Here is a 17,192-nt window from a genome sequence, read left to right as displayed (position 1 = left end):
CAAGGTGTGCAATACTCAGAGACATGGCCAACGTAAGAAAGGCTGAAAGACGACCACCACTGAACAAGACACACAAGCTGAAACGTCAAAACTGGGCCAAGAAATATCTCAAGACTGGTTTTTCTAAGGTTTTATGGACTGATGAAATGAGAGTGAGTCTTGATGGGCCAGATGGATGGGCCCGTGGCTGGATTGGTAAAGGGCAGAGAGCTCCAGTCCGACACAGACGCCAGCAAGGTGGAGGTGGAGTACTGGTTTGGGCTGGTATCATCAAAGATGAGCTTGTGGGGCCTTTTCGGGTTGAGGATGGAGTCAAGCTCAACTCCCAGTCCTACTGCCAGTTCCTGGAAGACACCTTCTTCAAGCAGTGGTACAGGAAGAAGTCTGCATCCTTCAAGAAAAACATGATTTTCATGCAGGACAATGCTCCATCACACGCGTCCAAGTGCTCCACAGCGTGGCTGGCAAGAAAGGGTATAAAAGAAGAAAAACTAATGACATGGCCACCTTGGTCACCTGATCTGAACCCCATTGAGAACCTGTGGTCCATCATCAAATGTGAGATTTACAAGGAGGGAAAACAGTACACCTCTCTGAACAGTGTCTGGGAGGCTGTGGTTGCTGCTGCACGCAATGTTGATGGTGAACAGATCAAAACACTGACAGAATCCATGGATGGCAGGCTTTTGAGTGTCCTTGCAAAGAAAGGTGGCTATATTGGTCGCTGATTTGTTTTTGTTTTGTTTTTGAATGTCAGAAATGTATATTTGTGAATGTGGAGATGTTATATTGGTTTCACTGGTAAAAATAAATAATTGAAATGGGTATATATTTGTTTTTTGTTAAGTTGCCTAATAATTATGCACAGTAATAGTCACCTGCACACACAGATATCCCCCTAAAATAGCTAAAACTAAAAACAAACTAAAAACTACTTCCAAAAACCTTCAGCTTTGATATTAATGAGTTTTTTGGGTTCATTGAGAACATGGTTGTTGTTCAATAATAAAATTCCATCCATCCATCCATCTTCATCCGCTTTATCCGAGGCCGGGTCGCGGGGGCAGCAGCCTAAGCAAAGAGGCCCAGACCTCTCTCTCCCCAGCCACCTCCTCCAGCTTATCCGGGGGAATACCAAGGCGTTCCCAGGCCAGCCGAGAGATATAATCTCTCCAGCGTGTCCTGGGTCCACCCCGGGGCCTCCTCCCGGTGGGACATGCCTGGAACACCTCACCCAGGAGGCGCCCAGGGGGCATCCTTGTCAGATGCCCGAACCACCTCAGCTGGCTCCTTTCGATGTGGAGCAGCAGCTGCTCTACTCTGAGCCCCTCCCGGATGGCCGAACTTCTCACCCTATCTCTAAGGGAGAGGCCAGCCACCCTTCGGAGGAAGTTCATTTCTGCCGCTTGTATCCGCGATCTCGTTCTTTCGGTCACTACCCACAGCTCGTGGCCATAGGTGAGGGTAGGGACGTAGATCGACCGGTAAATTGAGAGCTTCGCTTTTACACTCAGCTCCCTCTTCACCACGATGGACCGGTGCAGCATCCGCATTACTGCAGCTGCAGCCCCAATCCGTCTGTCGATCTCCGGCTCCCTTCTCCCATCACTCGCGAACAAGACCCCGAGATACTTGAACTCCTCCACTTGGGGCAGGAACTCATCCCCGACCCGGAGTGTAAAATTATTCCTCAAAAATACAACTTGCCTAATAATTCTGCACTCCCTGTATACATATATATATATATATATATATATATATATATATATATATATATATATATATATATACATATACATATATATATATATATATATATATATATATATATATATATATATATATATATATACATATACATATATATATATATATGCGGGTGGCTTATCGGTTGATCCTTCAAGCTGTTCCCAGGACTGCGCTCTTCTGGACAGAGATCTCCAATGTTGTTCCCGGGATCTGCTGGAGCCACTCGCCTAGCTTGGGAGTCACCACACCTAGTGCTCCGATTATCACGGGGACCACCGTTACCTTCACCCTCCACAGCTCTTCTCTGAGCCCTTGGTATTTCTCCAGGTTCTCGTGTTCCTTCTTTCTGATGTTGCTGTCATTCGGAACCGCTACATCGATCACTACGGCCGTCTTCTTCTATTTGTCTACCACCACTATGTCTGGTTGGTTAGCCACCACCATTTTGTCCATCTGTATCTGGAAGTCCCACAGGATCTTAGCTCGGTCATTCTCCACCACCCTTGGGGGTGTCTCCCATTTTGACCTCGGAATTTCCAGGCCATATTTGGCACAGATGTTTCTGTATACTATGCCGGCCACTTGGTTATGGCATTCCATGAATACCCTGTCTGCTAGCATCTTGCACCCTGCTGCTATGTGCTGCATTGTCTCAGGGGCATCTTTACACAGCCTGCACCTGGGGTCTTGCCTGGTGTGATAGACCTCAGCCTCTATGGATCTTGTACTCAGCGCTTGTTCTTGTGCTGCCATAATTAGTGCCTCTGTGCTGTCTTTCAGTCCAGCTTTGTCCAGCCACTGGTAGAATTTCTGGATATCAGCCACCTCCTCTATCTGCCGGTGGTACATACTGTGCAGGGGCCTGTCCTTCCGTGATGGTTCCTCGTCTCCCTCCTCTTTCTTGGGTTTCTGCTGCCTGAGGTAGTCACTGAGCACTCGGTCAGTTGGGGCCATCTTCCCAATGTATTCTTGGATGTTCGTTGTCTCATCCTGGACTGTGGTGCTGACACTCACCAGTCCCCGGTCCCCTTCCTTCCGCTTAGCGTACAGCCTCAGGGTGCTGGACTTTGTGGTGAAACCCTCCATGCATGGTAAGGAGCTTTCTTGTCTTTATGTCAGTGGCTTCTATCTCCTCCTTTGGCCAACTTATTATACCAGCTGGATACCTGATCATGGGCAGGGCTTAGGTGTTGATTGCCCGGATCTTGTTCTTACCGTTCAGCTGACTCCTCAGGACTTGCCTGACCCTCTGCAGGTACTTGGTGGTTGCAGCTTTCCTAGCTGCCTCTTCATGGTTCCCATTCGCCTGCGGGATCCCCAGGTACTTGTAACTGTCCTCTATGTCTGCAATGTTGCCTTCTGGTTGCTCGATCCCTTCAGTTCTGACTACCTTCCCTCTCTTTGTTATCATCCGACTACACTTCTCCAGCCCGATGTCATTGCTGTATATCCTGGTAGTGTGGATCAGTGAATCGATGTCTCATTCACTCTTGGCATACAGCTTGATGTCATCCATGTACAGGAGGTGACTGACAACTGCTCCGTTCCGTAGTCGGTATACATAGCCAGTCTTGTTAATGATCTCACTGAGGGGGTTCAGGCCTATGCAGAACAGCAGTGGGGACAGAGCATCTCCTTGGTAGATCCCGCACTTGATGGTGACTTGTGCTATGGGCTTGGAGTTGGCCTCTAGTGTTGTACGCCACATCCCCATTGAGCTCTTAGGGTCCTGTTGATCTTGTACAATTCTAGGCATTCCAGTATCCAGCTGTGGGGCATAGAGTCATAGGCCTTCTTGTAATCAATCCAGGCAGTGCACAGGTTGGTCAACCTGGTCTTGCAGTCTCGGCTGACTGTTCTGTCTACCAGTAGCTGGTGTTTTGCGCCTTTGGTATTCTTGCCAATCCCTTTGTGTCCCACTCATGTATTGACCCATGTACCTGTTCATCTTAGCTGATATGATGCCTGACAGGAGCTTCCATGTAGTACTGAGGCAGGTTATTGGTCGGTAGTTGGATGGGACCGGTCCCTTCTTGGGGTCCTTGGGGATCAGGACCGTCCGACCTTCGGTTAGACATTCCGGGTGTCTCTCGTCAACTAGCAGCTGGTTCATTTGTGCTGCCAGACGCTTGTGGAGTGCAGTCAGCTTCTTTAGCCAGTAGGTGTGAACCATGTCGGGGCCTGGTGCTGTCCAACTCTTCATACTAGAGACCCTTGCTTGGATGTCTGCCACCGTGATGGTTACTGGACCCTGTTCAGGGAGGTTGCTATGGTCTGCCCTCAGATCCACTAGCCACTGAGCATTGCCGTTATGGGTTGTGTCCTTCTCCCATATGCTCTTCCAGTATTGCTCCGTCTCCAGCCTTGGTGGTGCTGTTCTCTTATTGTTCCCTTGCCACTGTGGACAACAGCTCGTTAATTCTCCTGCCTTCTATCTCTCTGGTGTACCTCCTCAAGCGGCTGGCCAAGGATGTGAGTCTTTGCTTGGCAGTTTCCAAGGCCTCAGGTATGGACAGCTTGCTGTATTTTTTATGCACCTTCTTTGTCGTGCCTGCAACTCCGTTAGTTGGCTAACTTCCCTCCATGCTACTTTGATCTTGCCCTCTAGCCTCCTTCTCCATGGAGGGTACTGCTCCTTGTGGCTGTTCAACTTATAGCCAAGCATCTCACTGATCACTGCTGCCGTATTGTAGATCAGCTTGTTAGTCTCGGTAAACGTGGCTGTAGGTATCATCCGTAGTGCTGCATTAACATCATCGAGCAGACCTTCTGAGGGTACTTCACGTAATCTTGGTAACCGGCTACGGGGGATCCAGGTTTCAAACTTGGGGCTTTGTACCCAATCTCGGGTGGGGGTGATGATATCTCCCCCCTGACCTGGCGTCCTGGCTCCCCCTTGCCGTAGCATTTATGTTGTACCTCGTCAATCTCTAGCTGTGAGAGCAGTCCCTTCTTTCGAATGTTGGAACACTGAGCTACTAGTTGTTTCGCCATCATTGTGGATGTTGGGTATCGAAGAATCCATAGGTCCCTCATCCTATTCATGGAACCCTTCCGCCAGGGTTACTTGCGTAGTAGCATTCCAACAACGCCCTGTTTTTGTGTCTTGCCCACCGATGCCTATTTGTTCCAGTAGCCCACTTCTCGTCAGGGTGCCCTGGTTCCTCAACACCTGACTCGGACCTTGTTGAACCGGGTGACGTCTGAGCCGGCATGCCTTCATATTTATCTGTCTCGCTCATGTCTGCGGTAGGCTCACTTAGCATAGGGGGTCTAGCCCTAGGACCTTTACTGGATACAGACGCCCCAGGCGGGAATCGGACTTGCGATCCTCTGCTCCAAAGGCGTGTTGCGAGTTCACCTTGTAATCGGAAGGTTGGCGGTTCGAGCCCCGGCTCGGACAGTCTCGGTCGTTGTGTCCTTGGGCAAGACACTTCACCCGTTGCCTACTGGTGGTGGTCAGAGGGCCCGGTGGCGCCAGTGTCCGGCAGCCTCGCCTCTGTCAGTGCGCCCCAGGGTGGCTGTGGCTACAATGTAGCTTGCCATCACCAGTGTGTGTGAATGTGTGTGTGAATGGGTGGATGACAGGCTGTGTAAACCGCTTTGGGGTCCTTAGGGACTAGAAAAGCGCTATCCAAATACAGGCCATTTACCATTTACCATATATATATATTTATATATGTATGTATGTATGTATGTATGTCCAAAATCCCTGTTTCAGCAGAAACAGTAGTGCTCTATAATTGATGTTATTACAAAACATACTGTGCAACACAATTCAGTGCATGTTAAAATATTTTTTACAGATATTCCCAATCAATTTATTTACTCACATACTGGTTTCTAAAGTCTGTAGAGAAGGGGTTTTTGACAAACTGTCATTTTAAAGTCTTTCTTTTGGGAGAGAACAACAACACTTGGAGATACTTGGGTTGGGAATGCTGTTCTGTTTGTATTTATCTATGGTCTTGTCCAGTGATAACTGTGGTTTCTTGTCTCTCTGTCTGAATTTGGTCCTGTCCTTTTTTCTTTTGTAGCCTATTTCCTGTTTTATTGTGAAGGTTAGTTCCTGGTGTGATTTTTGTTTCCTTACTTGTGGCCCAGCTATCTGCTTGCTGCACCAGTAGAACTTAAATATTGGTCTTTGGTTCAGAGGCTGAGGGTGGGTTTGTCTCAACAAAATCTACCAGAGTGTTTTCTTGATTTTTATTTTAATATTTTTTGATTGTTTTTATACATGGTATTTTTAATGAAATACAGTGAAGACCCACTGAGTGTCTTGTCCTGTCTTCCTTTGCACTTTTCTCTTTGCCCTCACCCCTCCAACTTACCTCTTCCTTCCCACTGTAACCAAGTGCTTGTTCAATAAACATTACTTGATATTTACAATTTTTCTCTCTAATAATGTAGGGTCTTTCAAGACAAAACACCTTGAGGCAACTGATATTGTGAATTAGCACTACAGAAATAAAATTCATTTGAAATGAAGACCCTGTTATATTACCCAAGTGGTGAACTAATGGAAGCTGATTTATTGTGTGCATTGTGTTATTAATGTGGTAGGTTTAAAAAATATAAATCATGCAAAATGTATCTTAAATCCACTTTTATAGATTTGCAGTCAAGACGATGAATAAAAATGTTTGCACTTTGTCACCTACATCATTAAATAGCTGCTTTGATACATGTTTGATAATCCAGGTAAGGAAATCCCCGAAAGTCGATTCAGTTCGTCATGTTTTCACCGGGAGAAAAGTTTCATGACTCATCCATGTGACTTCTTCAGTCTCAGCTAACTGTTGGTTTCCCCAGCCTTATAGTTACATAACAAGTAAAACGAGCATAATTTCCTAACAATAAACTATGAGCTCAGTTTCATGATCGTTACTATGCAAACTGTCACATCTTTTGGTAAATAGCGATGAGGCAATAAACGCCTGTTTTCCTGTTAGCATATATTCAATGAATAACAAAGTATTACTGAGGGAAGCTTGAGAATACTTTCATGCTATAACAACAAACTTTTACTGAAGTAAGATTTTTAATGCCATAGTTTTATGACTAAAGAAGTTAAATTTGATGTTTACATCTTTGCTATGTTCGGACTGAAGGATTTCAGTTGGCTAAATGCTAAACAGGCTTTACAAAAATGACTCAGTGGTGGGCGGCTGTGTGGCACTGGCTGTACACATCCACATGTCATTTGGCAGCAACCCCCAGTTGATACAAAAGGTAAACTGTATACATATACACGTTCATTGGACTCTTGACTCATCTGAGTATCTATTAATCATTCTATGTTACAATTCCTGTCAATGTGAGCGGAAATATGGTATGATGTAAGTTTGTTTTTGGACAATGACTGCGTCACGCTGTAGTTTATGAAATGTGCTGTTACCTGCCATGGACACAAGGATATCAAAGTGTGTGTATGAGCTTGTTTGTTTGCGTTGCTGTGGGACGTGGCAGGGTGGAGCTCTGTTAGAGGCTTGCTTGTGAGTTAAAGGTTTCTTTTATTATCTATTTTAAGCTCGGCTACTTCCTAGAGTTGAGTGAGACCTTTGAACCACACCACGCTCTTAAGTTCTCTCATCCCACATTCCTGAAAGTGTGGACCCTGTCGTGTCTGTGCAAATCAAAACATTACTCATGCTAATGCCTAGCCACACCTTGACACAGCATGAAACACCTTTACCTGGTTTCTGTGTGCACTATGATGCCAAAAAAAAGGGTACAACTCTTAACTTCTGAAAAAAATAAATCTCCAATAAAGCCTTGGTGACCCACCCAGAAGGCTTGTTTTAAGCTGAAAGTGAACATTTTAGTCATCAATGAATCAGCTGCTGACAATTATTACTGTATATGAGAACACAAAAGCAACAAGGATAGGCTGGATGTTTAAACTTGACTTAGAAGTCAGCAGTGTTGTCGGTAAACCGGGAAGCGGCGTCACGCTGTTTAGTCTAACTAGGACCACTGGGAGCAATTAGAGGCCAGCAAAGTCACAGCGGTTTCCCTGTTAGTCCAACGCTGGTTTCTGAGGGATATCCCCTCCTCACTTCTTTTTAATTTGCTTATTCATGCACAAACCTTTTCCCAGCAGCATCATGAACAGCTCTGTTACTGTCTCAGCACAGCTCTGGATGGTTTATAGACGGTAAAGACTAGAACAAACAAAAGAAGGTTAAAAACAAAAGGCCTCAGTTCTCAGGAAATGCATCCATACTCAGGTTGACAATAAGCTGTTTCATGCAGGTCTTTGAAGTTGGAAAGCTCTTGAACCCACACTGAAACAATTACTGGCAGCAGGGTGATAGTTTTTTTCTTTGAATTGATGCTTCTTAAACTGGAGCAGTTCAAAGCCAAACAATCCTGCAATTACTCTAAACTGCTGTGTCACAGGTATGATGCTCATTTTGTGGAGCAATTCAGGTTTATTTCTTGTTCCCGGACACCTTATTCCACACTGACATAAAGTCAAACATACCTACCAGCTGCTGGCTGTATCAAATGTGTATGATTATTGAGTTTTAACAACAAAAAACAGCAGAAAAAGTATTTACAGAGGGAACAGTTAGAAAAATTCAACTTTATTTGGCACTAATGACCCAAACAGTGTCCGGTCTGATAGGACCTGATCTGGAAAAGTTAGTGAAGTATTAAAAAAGGTATTTACAACCCCTCAAATGGGATACAAGGCTTTAATTTTATTAAAGTGCCTGTGCTTTAAGTAGTTGAGCAAACATATTGCGCAGACTCTTAAGGAACTGCAGTTGGGACTGAATAAAATATTAACAACTTTTGTGTGAAGGTGGGTTTTTTTGAATTTCTTTTAAATTGATTTCACGATACTTTGTCTCTTATGGTGGCAACTTGGCATATTTTTATCATCATGAGAAGCCAGCTGAGAAGCCTGATTCCAGCTGATTATGAACACTGTATGAATTTTCTGCCAGCTGACAAAGTGTTTGAGTATGCTGCAAAATGTATTGTTTAGATCTCAGCACCCACACTGCAGCCAAAAGCAGTCACAGCCAACTGCCATCTGTCTCTTTGTTTAAATTGTGCCAGACTTTGATGTTTAAGTCTTAAATGTTTAAGTCTGGCACAGGCAGAAATAAATACTAAAGAGAATATTCAACATTTTCAGAGACAGGCTGGTTTCTTGATAAGAGTAGAGTGATACTATTGTTACGTCTGTATTCAATTTGTGTTAACATGATGATAGCATAAAGATAACAATCAGGGTATCACAGCTGAGCTTGTATTGCCTTCAGTTAATAATAATGTTGTCGCTCAACGTGGTTTCCAAGAAAGTAGGTGAAAAACAAGCTACTCTTCATGCATGTTGGGGTTTATATCTGTCTGTCCAGCAACATCCTCCTAAATCTTGTTACAGGAGCTTTTTAATTTTTTTTATTATAAGACTTATAATATTTTCCTATTTTTATTTTATTTGTTTTATTTTATATTTTGTTTGAAATTGTTGTTTTCAGATAGTTCATTTTTCTTTTCTTAATTTTTAAAAAGCATTGGGTTTTAGGTCCTTTTTCATTAGTTTCAGTGTTAGTTTTAGACTTTGTTATTAAGATATGTTTGTACTGTTGAACTGTAAAACTGCTGAAATTCAGAACAGTCCAGAACAATGCAGTGACCTGACCAGTCCCGTGACTGATCTCAACCGAAAGGGTACCCCAGATCAGGTGGCATTCATGCAGGTGAAGGAGCCTAACCCTTCCATCCCTTTTATTGTACAGACAGTGTTGGGAAGGTTACTTTTAAAATGTATTCCATTACAGAATACAGAATACATGCCCCAAAATGTATTCTGTAACGTATTCCGTTACGTTACTCAATGACAGTAACGTATTCTGAATACTTTGGATTACTTAATATATTATCATGCTTTTTACAACTACGTGAATGTATTATTGCTGTGTGATTTATTACTATTACTGAAGGTCCGCGGCTCCGAACCTTAGTAAAGGGACCTCTGACTAATACGGCGGGGTCCCTGTCAGCTCGTAGCTGAAAAATAGCTTTACTTTGTTGTGTGGGTCAACTTTTCTTGCGAGAGACAGAGAGAGGCGTTGAAAGGCTGCTCCAACGGAACTTATTGTTTTCGGAGGAAAACACGAACACGGTGTACAGTCGAGTCTTAATAGCTTACTTACAACTGGGCTCCTCAGGCACTCTTCTTGGCTGCAGTGGTTATTATTATATTTACATGCTTCCAGCTCCCGTTTTTGCTCGATGACTGCTCGTACTTTTCCACTATCCTATCCTATAGAGGAGGGAGACTATTTTCTCCCTCCTCTTGCTCACAGACACATAACGTGTATGGTGGTCCATTCTCCCTGCAACATGGACTACACTGCCCATGAGGCTACATTCTTTAGAGCTATGCTTGTAGCATGTTAGCTTAGCACAACAACAACAAAAAGGCGCTCTCTCACCCAGGAAACACACAGGTCGTGCCCAAATTCATGGGCTGTATCCTCCTGAGGACCCGGCCTCAGGACTTGTCAGCAGCTTTTGACACGATTGACCATGGCATCCTGTTATCACGGCTAGAATTTCATGCTGGCCTAAAAGGATCTGCCCTACAGTGGTTTCGTTCCTATTTGTCAGAAAGGGTTTTTTTTATGTCAATATGGGCCCCCACAACTCCAAAATAGCCCCTCTTAAATACGGTGTACCTCAAGGCTCTATTTTGGGTCCTGCCCTGTTCGCACTCTATTTGTTGCCATTGGGCTCCATCTTCTCACGGTACAGCATTTCGTTTCACTGTTTTGCTGATGATTTGCAGATTTATCTACCTTTAAAAGCAGGGTCAGACCATCTGCAGCTCTTATTACACTGCCTTGATGATGTCAAACAGTGGTTGTCATTAAATTTTTTAAAGCTAAATGAAAATAAAACTGAGGTTGTCATTTTTGGCAACTTTAATCATATCAACAGCACTCTGGGCGCCCTTTCCTCGTATTGTAAAACACATGTAAAAAACCTCGGTGTCTACATTGATGGTTCTTTTAAATTGAATAAGCAGGTGAGTGCAGTAGTTCAGTCCTGTTTTTTTCAGTTAAGACAGCTAGCCAAGGTAAAGCCATACCTTCCGGCTAACGTCTTTGAGCGTGTTATTCACCTTTTTCTTACTTGCAGATTAGACTACTGCAATTCATTGTATTATGGTCTAGATCAGGCCACCATCCATCGTCTTCAGATGGTTCAAAATGCAGCTGCTCACCTGCTAACTAGTACCAAACGGAGAGAGCATATATCCCCAGTCTTAGCTTCTTTACACTGGCTTCCTGTCTCCTACAGGATCCAATTTAAACTTCTACTTTTTGTTTTTAAGTCACTTAATGCTCGAGCCCCTCCTTACCTGTCTGAGCTCCTCTCTGCCTATGCTCCAGGAAAAACCACGAGGTCTAGCTGAAAACTAATGCTGTCCATCCCACGGACTAACCTCAAATCCTGTGGTGATAGATCCTTCTTTGTGGCAGGTCCCAGACTTTGGAATAGTCTCCCCTTAAATATTAGATCTGCACAAACACTTGAGCAATTTAAATCATTACTAAAGACACATTTCTATGCCCTGGCTTTTAACACACTATGACCCAAGCATTTTGGTCTTATTTTAATTAGTTTAGTTATTGTTTTAATTCTTTTACTGTCCTATTATTGTTTTTTTACTGTTATTATTGCATTACATTGTTGCTTTTTAATACCATTTTTATATTGTTAAGCACTTTGCGCAGCATCGGCTGTTTGAAATGTGCTATATAAATAAATTTGACCTTGACCTTGACTGCGGTGATCTGAAAGTGATGTGCCAGGAGTTGTGCCGTTCTCGGCGGCTCCAGTGACCCTCGAGCTCTCGGCTACCTATCGAGCTGGTGGGTAGCAGACGTCTCTGAAAACGTTGAAACACTTTTGCAAATATGCGATATCTTGATGAACCGAGCAGATATTTGATGTTTACACAGCTACTTTCTCACCTGAAAATATGTTAAAACTTTATTTTGTGACCCAGAAAGATTAGTATGAGTAATTTTAAAACTTAGTAGCGGCCGCCATTGTTGGAAACTGGAGTTTGGCTGGGATATGGTGGGCCACGAAGGACACACCCGAACCATCCTTCAAATTCGGGAAAAGGGAGGACGCATTTGTCGGCTGCATTCGGAGGAGTCTACGAATTTGGACAGCTTTGTCGCGTCGCTGTGACGTAATCGGTCTACAAATGCGGCCTCAGGGAGGATGCAGCCCATGAATTTGGACACGACCACAGTCGCAGAGAGAGAGAGAGAGAGAGCGTTGCCCTGTAACCATGGCAACCATAACGCTGCCTCCTGGAACAACAGAACGTAGCTGTCAAACAAAACCCAAACAGTCCTGACCCGCGACAATATGAAACAGGAAAGTACCGCAGTGTAATCCATCTATTTCAACAAAGTAACTGTATTCTGAATACCACCTTTTTAAACGGTAACTGTAACGGAATACAGTTACTCATATTTTGTATTTTAAATACGTAACAGCGGTACATGTATTCCGTTACTCCCCAACACTGTGTACAGATTAAGGTCTCAAACACAGGGCTGGAGGCAGTAGAGTAGAGAAAGAGTACCTGGCCATCAAGTGGGTCTTTGACTCTCTTTGTATTTACCTCCTGGGGTGCTCTTCCACCCTCTTCAGATCATGCCCCTAAGTTGGGTGGATGGGGTAATGTGGCGGGTAGTGGTTTGTAGCTCAGCTGTATGGGAGGTTTGGAGCAGTGGGTTCAGGGTGTGGTGTCAGGGTAGAGTGACTCATACAGCTGACCTTAATCATCTGATCATGTCTCCCCATTGTAACAATTCTGTTTTGTTTTATTGTTTTTGAGAAATCCATGGATAGAATTTGTTGTTAAAAGGATGAGACATCTTTACATTGCAAAAGATATAACAGTAGGTGATGAAAATTTGCAGGAATGACATCTGTCCACTTGATCAGTGAGGACACCTAAAGAAGGAGTAACGTTTTCATAGGTGGATCAGACTTGTTTTCAAAATAAATTTTGCAGCAGCAGAATTCACGTGCAAACACATAAAACACTGACTGCACCAGTCACTAAATGTGACTCTTGCTAACTAAACAAGACCAGCTGCACATTAAGGAGAACAAACAAGATTTTCATGCATTCAGATTATCTGCACACCCACAAAGCCAACAAAGGATCAGCTGTTGTCTGTACTCTTCTAAACTGTGCAGTAAATACACTTCACCCTACAGTAGCAGAAGTCCAAGAATGTATTACACGGTGCTCAGCACTCGAGGCATGCACATAACTGTTTCTCTGTGTCCATATCAAACATGGGCAGCTGGCCAGACAACGTGCAAATAGCTATAAATGTGCCACTCAGACAGACTTTATCTCATGTGATATGGAGCAGGAGGAGTTGAGACTGTTTAAACAAACTGGAGTACAAAATTATAGGTTAGCTAAATTCTTGCCCCCTGAAGCTAAAAATGACATTAACTGTCAAAGAAACCTGCAGGTGTTTGCATCAGATTGTTATGTAACCCTTCAGTCAGTTAGAGCAAAGGAGAAAATATGCTTTCTAATTTTGTACAGTGGCAATTAGTCTATTTTCTCTTAGGAGAGGATATAATATCTGCTGTCAAGGCCAAAATAAATGTCGCCAATAAACAGTCCAAGGAGGGTAGATGCACTATATTGCCGAAAATATTTGGTACTTGCTTTCACATGAATACCTGAGTGAACTTGAGTGGCAACCCCTTCTTAGCCCATGGGGTTTAATATGAATTCGACCCACCCCTTGCAGCTATAACAGCCTCAACTTTTCTGAGAAGGCTTTCCAAAAGGTTTAGCATGAGAAGGCCTGGCTCGGAGTCTCCACTCCAATTCATCCCAAAGGCGTTCCATTGGGTTGAGGTCAGGACTCATTGCAGGGCAATCAAGTTCTTCCACATTAAACTTGCTCATCCATGTCTTTTATGGAACTTGCTTTGTGCACTGGTACGAAGTCATGTTGGAACAGGAAGGGTCCAACCCCCAACTGTTTTCACAAAGCTGGGAGCATGAAACTGTCAGAAATGTCTTGGTTTGCTGAAGCATTAAGAGTTCCTTTCACTGTAACTACGGGGCTGAGCCCAACTCCTGACAAAGAACCCTAAACCATAATCCCCCCTCCACTAAACTTTAGAGTTGGCACAGTGCAGTCAGGCAAGTCCTGTTCTCCTGGCAACCACCAAACCCAGACTCGTCCATCAGAATCCCAGACGGGGAAGTGTGAGAAGGGCTGTCAGTGGTTCCTGAAAGTTTTCTGGATAGGTACAAAAGAATTGTTGCACCAAAAACCTCCCAGTGCTTGCTTGCAGATTGCCATGGCTGCCTTCAAACTTGAAAACAAGCTAGCAAACTGGAAATGGAGAAGGTTCTCCTTTAAAGTAAAAGGTCTGTCACATGTTTCAAGATGTGCAACTTCTACTTTCAACGTTGAACCTTTTCCATTTCACAGTTTCACTACATCTCAAAGAGTAGTTGGAGAGTGTTTGTAGACAAGTCCGTCACTTTCAATCAAACTAGGACTGCAGAAATATGCTAGGGGTTGCCAGGTGTGTCACTCAATGGTCTGGTCTTTAGGACTTTAGCAATCATTTACCTTGTAAGTGTCATCAACCTCCAGTAACTACTCAACATATCACATGCCTGTGAAACCTCATTAATTAAGTCTAATATAGTCTAATATTAGCAATGATTGTCTAAAATGGTCATTAATGGAAAGGTAGTGTGATGTTGTTTTCTATAAATGTAAATGATTTTGTCTCCTGCGAACAGTATAAATTTTAATATGGAGCATAATTTGATGAGAAGTGAACTCCATTAACTGACCACAATCTACAAATGAACAGCATGCTTTATTCTGCATCACCTGAAAGTAGCAAAATGAAAAAAGCAATCATCAGGAAAGTGTTTACGTTGGACACAGAGCAAAAGAGTCAAGAGCCAACATCTTATAGACTTCTATGAAACATTTTTCAACCAGAGGAGTTGCCCCCTTCTGGCCATTAAAATGAATGCAAGTTTAAGGTGCTTCACTTTTTAAACGCAAAAGGTAAAAGCTAAAACACTAAGGATGAAGCTTTAAAAACAGAACTTTGCAAATTTATTGTGGACGTCAGGTCGGCTACATCTATATTTTATATATTTTATATAGCTGTGGTGTTGCTGGGTTTTTTTTAACTTGGCACACGCTTAACCCTTTTCTGTGCAATACAATACCACTGTACTATTTTCTGTGTCTTTTACGTTTGTGTGAGCTGGGAACTCAACATAATAAGTAAGACCATCTGAACTCATCATTTTTCATGGGCAAAATGCACAAACCCCAAAATATTAACTGGATAGTCAGTGATAATTTTCAGTCTTAAATATATTTTGTTGATGCTTGTTAAAGTACTTCTATTGTACTAAATTCCACTTTAAACCAAAATTATTTTATAATAGCCGAACAGGATCTTTAAATCTTTGTTATTGTATTCACTAGATAGTTATTGCTTAATGTGTACCAGTTTCTGTAAGCAGTATCAGCACACAACAGCACACTGCATCCACAGAAGATGAACGAGAAGAGAGAAACAAATAAGCTCAGTTGTATTGCAGAGATCCTCAGTCGATGTAAGGGGTTGCCAAGTGTGTTTTATTGGCATGCTCATCCATCAAAAGGCCAACACAAGCTGAATCTAAGGTCAAAGGGATGCTTCTTGGAAGGAGATAGACAGCTTTTAATGATTTAAACAAGAGACAATAATTTTGTTAAAGGTCAGCGACCGACAGATTCATGGATGTTTTTCTTCTGTCATTTCAAGATCATTTTTACAGGACAAGGATGGTGGAGTATTGTTATTAATGCTAAAATGTCCTTTAAAGGCAATAAAGAGCTGTGAGGAGTGACGTTTTGTGTGTTTAAAAGGGGGAGAAAACAGAAAAGCTGACTTCTGTTGTTCCATTTTTAAGTCTCCACTGGCTGGTAGATGCCTACACTCCTCTTACATTCATCAGCCAATAATATATTTGATATAATGGATGGTGCCAAATTGGAGAGAAAAATGTGTCAAAGCCAAAAAAGGTAAATAAATAAATAAAAACAGCATGCGGTAGAAGACTGGTGTTAATTTCATTCCTTAATTATCCAGGCTTAATTAGCCTGGAGTGGGAGCATATGGCATTTATTTTAAGAGCTTCTGACCAAGTAATGCACCGCTCTTCATCTTGGAAAACCCTTCTTATGTAACAAGAATGTAAAGCATGCATTGCGGTCGAAACAAACAGTGGAAACAGAGTTTAATTTGAACACTAATCCCACCATGATACACAGGACAATTATTTAGGATGACATCATGGGAATAAAGTTTATTTTTAAGTAATAAAATTTATGGAATGAAAACAAAAAAAAAAGAAATGTTTTGTGTATTTTATGTATTCAGGCATGTGCTTGTACTGTATGACGGGAACAAGGGATATAAATTTACTGCAGAAGGCTTCTAAATAAAATGGACTATACTTTCTAAGAGGTTTAAAGGATGAGCCAATGCTGAGTGTCCAAATAATACAACTTAGCAAAGAACCAATTTTGAATGACACGGGACCTGAGAGACGTCATCTGGGCCTTCAGCTGATCCATCATCAGTAGCAACAGGTCTTATGGAGTAAATACAAGTTTTAATTTTTGGCTCAAATCATCATCATTATGTACAGAGGATGTCAGGAGAGTGGTACCACAGTGAGTGTCTGCAGTAATGTGTAAAAGACAGTGGAGGCTCTGTCATGTTTGGCAATTTTGTCAAAATTGATGAATTATGAATACAGAAAAGTGCCATCAGATTTTGATCCACCATGCAGTACCATTTGGAAAACTGATCTGATTGGTAACCGCATCATTTTTCAGATTGACAATGACCCCAAACACACTGCTAATGTAGTAAAAGCCTACCTGGATAGAAAAACACACAGTGCAATACTATCAGTCATCGATTGGCCTCCCCAGAGCCCGGACCTCAACATTATTGAAGCAGTGTGGGATCATGTTAACAGAGAACAGAACAAAACATCCAAAGAAGAGCTTTGAATGTCCTTCAAGAAGCCTGGAGAAATATTCCTGAAGACTACTTAAAGACATGACAAGAAAGCTGTTCAGGCTGTGCTGAAGAATTAAGGTGGTCAAAGCAAATATTGACTTTCAAGCTCATTAGAAGTGTACAAACTCTGTTTTTGCCTTATATGCTGTATTTCTGACAGATTGCTGTGGTGGCTCAAAACTTCTTTTTTTTTTTTTTTGCAGCATTGTAATTAACAAAGCCATTCAGATAGAGCAGTACTGCTGAATGAAACTCAGTATGTTGGATGAAACTCAACCTTTAGTTAACCAGACAATGTC

The sequence above is a fragment of the Astatotilapia calliptera genome, chromosome 23, assembly GCF_964374335.1.
Source record: "Astatotilapia calliptera chromosome 23, fAstCal68.1, whole genome shotgun sequence".
In the NCBI taxonomy this organism is placed as follows: domain Eukaryota; kingdom Metazoa; phylum Chordata; class Actinopteri; order Cichliformes; family Cichlidae; genus Astatotilapia; species Astatotilapia calliptera.
The sequence above is the reverse complement of the archived record's forward strand: the minus strand, read 5'-3'. Positions refer to the sequence as shown.